The sequence below is a fragment of the Bidens hawaiensis genome, unplaced genomic scaffold (assembly GCF_021521415.1).
Source record: "Bidens hawaiensis isolate Kalapana, Puna unplaced genomic scaffold, B.hawaiensis_p1.1 tig00067199_1, whole genome shotgun sequence".
NCBI classification, from domain to species: domain Eukaryota; kingdom Viridiplantae; phylum Streptophyta; class Magnoliopsida; order Asterales; family Asteraceae; genus Bidens; species Bidens hawaiensis.
This window is the reverse complement of record NW_027501908.1, coordinates 23,651-31,696: the sequence shown is the minus strand read 5'-3', so window position 1 is coordinate 31,696 and position 8,046 is coordinate 23,651. Positions and strand designations below refer to the sequence as shown.

Below are 8,046 nucleotides of genomic sequence, written 5' to 3'. Positions count from 1 at the left end.
ATCCCAACACTTGAAACAGAATGACAAACATTGCATCTTACTGAATTTTTTGTCCCATCTACCTTAGTCGTGTAATTCCAACCGGATCGGTATATCTCATTCTCTTAAACGATCAGCAGCTTGTTCATTAAATAAACACTCAAATAATTTCTTATTTTTACTTGTTAATTGTTATAATAACTACTTAAACTAGTGCTAAAAGTGTACAGTAAATATTGAATTTCAATACTCTGATCACTGAACCAACCAAACCAACGGTCCAACCCCCATTAAATAAACCGTCAGAAAATTATATTAAAGCCTACCAAATTTAGAAGAAAATCATGTAAAAACGAACTTCAGCAGTGAGATGGAACAGGTCAAGAACCCTATTAAATATACCCGCACAAATTATATTAAAGCCTAAGTTCGTCCTTTTTTTTGTTGACTCTACTTCGAATTTGCGTTTAGATTTTTCATTCAGTTTCCTTTCAAAAAAACAAAAAACTTGAAATTAAGATGTTAAAGACCTAATCGATGAAGATTTAAGAAGAAGAAGAAAACCTGAACTGAGGACCAATTGTGTTAATTGGTGGAGCAAGCAGACCAATTGAGGGCCTGATATCGCCGTCGATGGTTGTTTGAAAAAGGAGAGAGAAAGTTTGAATTAAAAAAACCCTAAAAAGCCAAAAGACCACTTTATATGATCGTATATTAAATAAATAAAAAATAAAAATTTCCGTACAACGCTACCACCGCTAAATGATCGATATTTACCATATAGCAGCCTATAGCCGCATTGCTACGTAGCGCGCTATAGCGCCCGGCTATATCCACTTTTGACAACTATGAATCCCAACTCCACCATTTCAAATGCATTCAAATGCTGCTCAGCATACATCGGCCAAGTTGCTGATGGCAGACCGAACCATAAACTCTCCAACAATGAGCTCCATCCACATTGCGACACGAACCCTCCAACCGCATCATGAGCCAGCACCACCGCCTGTGGGCCCACCCAATCACTTTTCCTATTCCACGTGTTCACTCCATAAACCCTTACGGAAGTACCTCATTCGAATCCTCATACTCTCTCGGGACCCTTGATGTTTGATCAGGAGGAGGTCGACATAGGGACCATACGAACCGGTGGCCACTCTGCTCTAAACTGTTCGCTATCTCCTTCACTTAGACCTCATCAAAACTTCCCAAACTCCCAAAATACAAAAACACAATCGATGAATGCGGTTAACCATCTAACCACCTAATGACATCAACATCAAATGACATCTTCGTCAGACGGTTTCTTGGCACCAGAACGACCTTCTGGGTTGAGTATAGGTCCCACGGGGTACACTGGCAGGATCAGTGACGGATCCAAAATTTTTTTTCAAGTGGTGCACTACTTTTATCTGCTTTAATTTCATAGAATCGGGTATTAAAAATTCTGGGTCGGTTCGAGGTTCGGGTCCGTTCGATGGTTCGGGCAAAGTTCATTACAAACTAACAAATTAAAAACTAACAAAAACTAACAAACTAACAATTAAAACTAAAATTTAACAAATAACTTAACAATAACAACATCAAAAACAATTAAATATTTAACAAATGAATTAGGTGTGTGCTTTATAAAATCTTAAATTGATATAAGGCTTACTTTAAAAAAATTTAAAAATTCTGCTGCTGCATGGAATCGAACCCTTGACCTTCCATTTACAAAACAAGCAACTTACCAACTAGTCCAATGCTTTTAGGGCAAACAGAGTGGTTCTTTCTAATTTATAAGGTATATATCAATACACTATTATTTCGAAACTTGGGTGGTTCCGGGAAACCACCCGTTTTACACTCTAAATCCGCACCTGGGCGGGATGCTGACATCAGCAAACGACTCCATCACGTGTGTTTCCAATTCCAAGATTGTATTAACCATGACTGGTTTAACCTTTCTAGGTTCCTGAACAACCCGCAAAACAAAATCCAATCCTTCTCTAGTCTTGACAGGTGGGGCTGTAAACGAACCGAACGAACATGAACAAGGCCTCGTTCATGTTCGTTCGTTAAGAAAATAATATTTTCACGAACGGTTCACAAACACTTACCGAACGAGATTTTATGTTCGTGTTCATTTATTAAGAAATTAATGTGTTCACGAACATAAATAAAATCGGCAGAGCCTAGAGATTGAGAGCGATGCGTTCATCAATATGAATAATAAAAGCATGTAAACAAATCAAATTAACACGAACAAGGGCATGTTCATGTTCATTCATTTAACTTTAAAAGAACACAGACACTTGATCGAACAAATATTTATGTTCATGTTCGTTTATTTAAAAATGGACATTTATGTTCGTTCGTTTAAAATCCAAACGAACATAACTGAACAAAGATAAACGAACATAATGAACATATATGAACACAAACAAACATAAATGAACTTAAAGGAAAAGACTTAAATGAACACAAAATTAACAAATATAAAACCTTTAAGCAGATGACCTATCCAAATAATATTTAATTATTTTCTATAATACATAAACGAACATAAATAAACAGATACAAATAAACAGACGTTCACGAACATAAATGAACGAACGGAACATGTGTTCATGTTCGTTCGTTTAATTAAACGAACACAAATTTATTGTTCATGTTCGTTCGTTATTAAATAAACGAACTTCCCGCCGAACGGTTCACGAACAGTTCACCGATATTGACAGGACTCCAAAACACTTTGGTAGGCACCGGTTTACAAAAGCTGGAGCTGACACCTCAGTATCTGAGTTGCTCAGCTCAATAACGTCTTCATTCAGATCATCACAAAGTGCTTGGATATAAGATATAAAACCAAGACACCAGCTTAGAAGTGAAAAACATATAGGTCGGAACATTAAACTCATTAGCCACATCAAAGATGGAGGTACAAACATGTCAACAACAAACCCAACAACCCGACCATAACCCGGTTGACTTTTTAAGTCAACAACAGCATATCTAACATACTTGCAATGACTTCTGATATATTCACTTGAGAAAGTAAAGGATATTTGGGTCATGAATCGGTGGGTTTCATCTTGAGGGAGTTGAATAAAGGATAATGTGACCACCGATGGTGTTTTTAGCTAATGAATCTATGTAAGGGGCGACAGCCCGGCCCGAATCCAGGCCACGAGGCTTGATGACAAGGATCATTATGAAGAGGCGCTGGTCTCGATTCACAAGTAGTTTTGCTATCTCGATGGTTGACATGATGTGACCAATCCCGGGGGCGGGATGAATACTAGCTCTACAACTCTATTTGCCATGTTTGTTTTGGTCCATGAATGGTTTCTTTGGAGTCTTTTACCTTATATTTATGTACCAATTAACTGATGTCATCGCGTTGTTGGCGAAAATCACATGAAAAGTAACGCCCACATGTGTCATCATAATGGTTGTTTGGAGCATCTTCAATCTGCATCAAAGTAATAAAAAAAACCTGTTATGTCTCTTGTTGTGTGTCCCATGATTTCTGCTCTCGTGTTTACTGTGGATTTTATTCCCATTTATTAAATACACAGAGTATCCAAACCTTTATAAAACTTACAAGACCACCTAAATTGCTCTTGTATTCACTGCAGATTTCTTTTCATTAGACTATTTTAAAAAAGACGGACGCATGCACGTTGCAAAAAATAATAAACAACCTGAGCTCAACCTTGAAAAAAAGAGAATACTCACAAGCCGAACTCGAGTTTGAGAAATAGAGCTCAAAACAAGCCAGGCTCAAGCTTGAGCTCTCTGCAAGTTAAACAAGCCGAAACTTGAACATTATTCGAGACGGGGCTCAGCTCGCCTAGTCTAGTTTATGCCCTTAGTCATAAGTAGATGGGATGAAATTGTCACCTCTAATAGTTGAGAAAAAGCATAACCTTAGTCATAAGCTCGGCTCCGCTCGACTCATTTACACCCTTAGTCATAAGCTCGTCTTGACTTGGCCCATTTAGGTTTCTTTTACCATTGCTTCTTCATGTCATTATCAATCCAACTGCACCCGGTTTCTTAACTATCCCCTTTTCATACATTTCTTTCCTCAATCTATCAACGAACTCCCAATTTCCTTCCTCTGCATATATATTAGACCAACAATTGCATGATAACCCGCATTCTTATTTTCCAAAAACCCATTTCAACCAACTTATTCACAACAACTTTCACTAACCGAAACTCCCCATGCGTTCTACAAGAACCCAAAACTGAACCCCAGATCCTCAAATCATTCCCATTTTCCCCAATCTTTCAACAAACTCATACGCTTCCGACACCCTACCAACTCTCCCCAACATATCCACAACACAACAATAATGTTCAACAGAAGGAAAAATATTATACTCAACCTCCATTGATTTCAAATAGCCTAAGACCTTCATCCACCAAACCAGAATAACTGCAAGCACATAAAACTGCAATTATTGTTACCGAATCGGGCCATATACCATTTTCTCTCATTGATTTAAACAAATCTAGTGCTTTTTCACCCATCCCGTGTTGTGCGTAACCCTAAAATCATGTTTGTGTATGTTACTGAGTTTTTGTCATAACAAAAAGCAAACGCGTTTTCTGCTAATGAAATTATACCCAATTTGGAATATGTGTCGACTAATGCAGAATGCACGAAAACGTTACGGTCCAAGAAGTTTCTAATGGTAAACGCGTGGATTTGTTTAGCTAATGTTGAACTTGCTGTTATACTGCAGGCTGGAAGGATTGTTGACATAGTGACGGCGTTTGGTGGAACATTGTGATCGATCATTTGTCTAAAAACGTTAAAAGTTTGATCGATTAACCCGTTTTGAAAGTTTCCAGCTATCATTGCGTTCCATGTGGCCTGATCTCTATCATTTAAGCAGCTTCTGTTAAATATATTTTGGGCTATTTTTATCATCCCAGACTTTGCATACATGTCAATGAGATAACTTTCAATCCCTTTAAATTGAATATTATGTCTGAGAGATACCCATGTGTTTGTTTTCCAATTTCTCGGTTTCTGAGGTTCGATGCTGCGGATAACAGTGCTGATATTGTGACATCATCGATAGCAAACCCAAGTTTTAGCATATCACATACAAGCATTAAGCTTTCATTGTTCATACCATTTTGCACTAAAGATGAAATCATAGTGTTCCATGTAACAGTGTCTTTTCATCCATACTGTTGAATAGTTTTAAACTTGATTCGATAGAGTTACACCTTGAATACATCACTACAAGTAGCATTTGTCACAATCACGGGTAAAAGTGGTGAACTTTTTATAACATACGCAGTATCTGGTTAGCAAGGTCTAGATCCTGCAACTGTGAGGCTGCTGTCAAAACCGAGATCAAAGTCACCTTATCGATACCAGCATCGTTTAACGAGTGTAACGCATGAACAAAAAGATCAACGCTTCAACCGGCAAATGTTATGCACATATCCACCAATCATTGTGTTCCACACCTCCACATTCCTCTCTAAACTATTATCAAACGCCTTTCTCGACGATTCAATCAACCCCTAGTTCCGAAAACATCGAAATCCGCAGAGCTAGTAGCAAACAAATCAGTAGAATACTCATCACCAAACTTAACAAGCAACCATAAACAACCTCTGCCATTCTCGCATCACCGATTCCCGCACCGCAGGAAAACACGTTAACAAAGCTTACAGAAGTAGGCTTAATTCCAGACTTTATCATTTTCACAAACATATAACCGCCTCTTCAAACATCCCTAATTTCACATACCAAGAAATCAAAATATTCCACGAAATCACATTCCGTTTCGGTAACGACTCAAACACCCTCTCAACCCCCACATACAAGCAACTAGCATACATATTCAAGAGGGAGTTACAAACTATCTTACTAGGATACAAATCAGACCTTAAAACATGACAATGTACAGCTTTACCTATGTTAATATCTAAAGTTTCAGCACAGGCTTTAAGAACCGAAGAGTAAGTATACGAATCGGGTACAAAGGAGTTGGCTTTCATTTGGGCGTAAAGTAGTATAGCTTCATGGGGCATGTGGTTGCAGATAAACCCGATTATTATTGCGTTCCAAACAACGGTTGTTGGTTTGGGAATTTCGTCGAACAGTTGGCGTGCAAGGTGGGTTTGACCTTCTCTGCATAATTGGCTGAGTCTGTACCGGATAGTTCGAGGTCTGGGGTGGTGTTGGGTTGATTGGGTGTGTGGAGGTAAGTGTAATGAAGGGTGGGTTGATGAGTTGCTCATGGAGATTGGAAGTGAGAGATGGTGTGATGACATTGGAAGGTGTATGTGGATTCTGTTATCTACCAGATGTTTAATGGTCATGGAGTGGCACGGCGGGAAAGTTTATCGGGTAGTTTTGGAACACAGCTGCAAATGATTCGGTAAATGGAACAAGGAAAGAAATCTAGAGTTCGTGAGCAGTAATATACGGGTGGAGGGGATGTGGTTTACTCGGATGGCCCGAGTGCCCAAGAGAAACCACTCAACCGCTCCTCTTTGGTCGAGTAGTGCAGCGAATCGGGTAGAAAGATTAATAACTTATTTTTGTTATAAGTGCTCAAAAGCATAAAACATGTCCGCTATGCACTCTCGACTTTAACAAAAATAAAAAGGTCGTCAACAAAATAATCATTGGGTTCAAACACACAAAAACATAGACTAAAGGTCAGTCTAAATCGATACGAGCTTATTCCAACCGTTTGCTAGCCATCCGAGCACGATGACGTAGCTTGTCGCGGTCTACCCAAAAACAATTAATTAAAGACTTAAATACCTATAACTAGTACGGGTAAGTAAGGTCGTCTCCACAGGGACTCAAGGAAAGTGCAAGTTTATTAATTTATAACTAATTATTTAATCTAAGCGGACAGACGATATCAAACGATTTTTAGAAAAAGATTTAATTAAAACTAATTATTACTTAAAAAGATTTGTAAACAATATTAATAAAAAGTATTCATTCTAGGTTCGGGTTATGTGTTCCATACGTTAATCACAGATTCTCTCGTCTTTGGTGTTATAATAATTGTTATTCCTATGGTTTGATTTATGATGACAAACGATACCCTAACTAAATTGTTAACACAAATGAACCCGGGCTCCACAATTGTCAAATCTATGTCTAAGACAACTAACTCAATTTTGATGATTTTAGTTCAATGACACAAAAACTTAAACCCTAAATGTTGATGAACAACCAAACAAACGTTACACAAATCAATACTCGCAAACACAAACTTTAATCAACCAAATAACTAATTAAGCAAGACAAATTCATGTAAAATCAATCAAGCTATAATCATTAAGCATAAGAATCTGATCATAACAGTTTTTCACACAAAACCTTAGCCTAGAACGAACACGTGAATTTGGGCCGAGCATCGATATAATCGTTAAAACACTTATCTTGATGAACATACGATCAATGATGGAACCGGAAGCTTCGGGATGGCTGAAAGTCGTCTTGGAACACCTCTTCTGCCTCTGGAAGTCGATATATGCTGAGTGGGGTCAAAAAATCGTTTATATAAGGCAACCCCTAATTTTTTCCGACTTTAGGCATCTTCGCGTATCGCGAAAATGTTCTGGCTTGCTTCTTCGCGTATCGCAAAGGACAAAATAGTCAAGCGATGATTCCTGCAACTTCGCGTATCGCAAAGTTGTCCCTCCTGCATCTTCGCTTATCGCGAAGATGCATTTTTCAGCAAAAAAATCCTTTTATTCACTTTAATGCCTCCTGATGCGTGCACTTCCAATCTTTCACTTTTAAACTTAGTTCTAAGCCTGTAAATATCCTCGATAAGCTCTATAGCATCCAAGTTCCTGAAAACACATAACAGTGCTTGAAGTAACAATGTTCGTTCATTTATTTAACTAAAATTAACTAATTAATATATAATAATAACTAACTTTTTGTAACATTCGTATTTTGAGAATTAATAAATAACGGAAAGTTTTATTATTATCGGTGTGTCGTTAGTTTGGTTGTGTGCGTGTTTGTATTTGGATAAGATTGGAATGGAGGTGGATGGTGGGGCCCATGGCTCCCTA

General features: G+C 38.0%; 1 pseudogene; it reads right to left on the bottom strand.

Moving 5' to 3' along the window:
* Nucleotides 1-3,828: 3,828 nt before the first annotated feature.
* LOC143604879 (pentatricopeptide repeat-containing protein At3g22150, chloroplastic pseudogene) lies at nt 3,829-6,270 on the bottom strand (annotated as a pseudogene).
* Between the last annotated feature and the right edge of the window lie 1,776 nt (nt 6,271-8,046).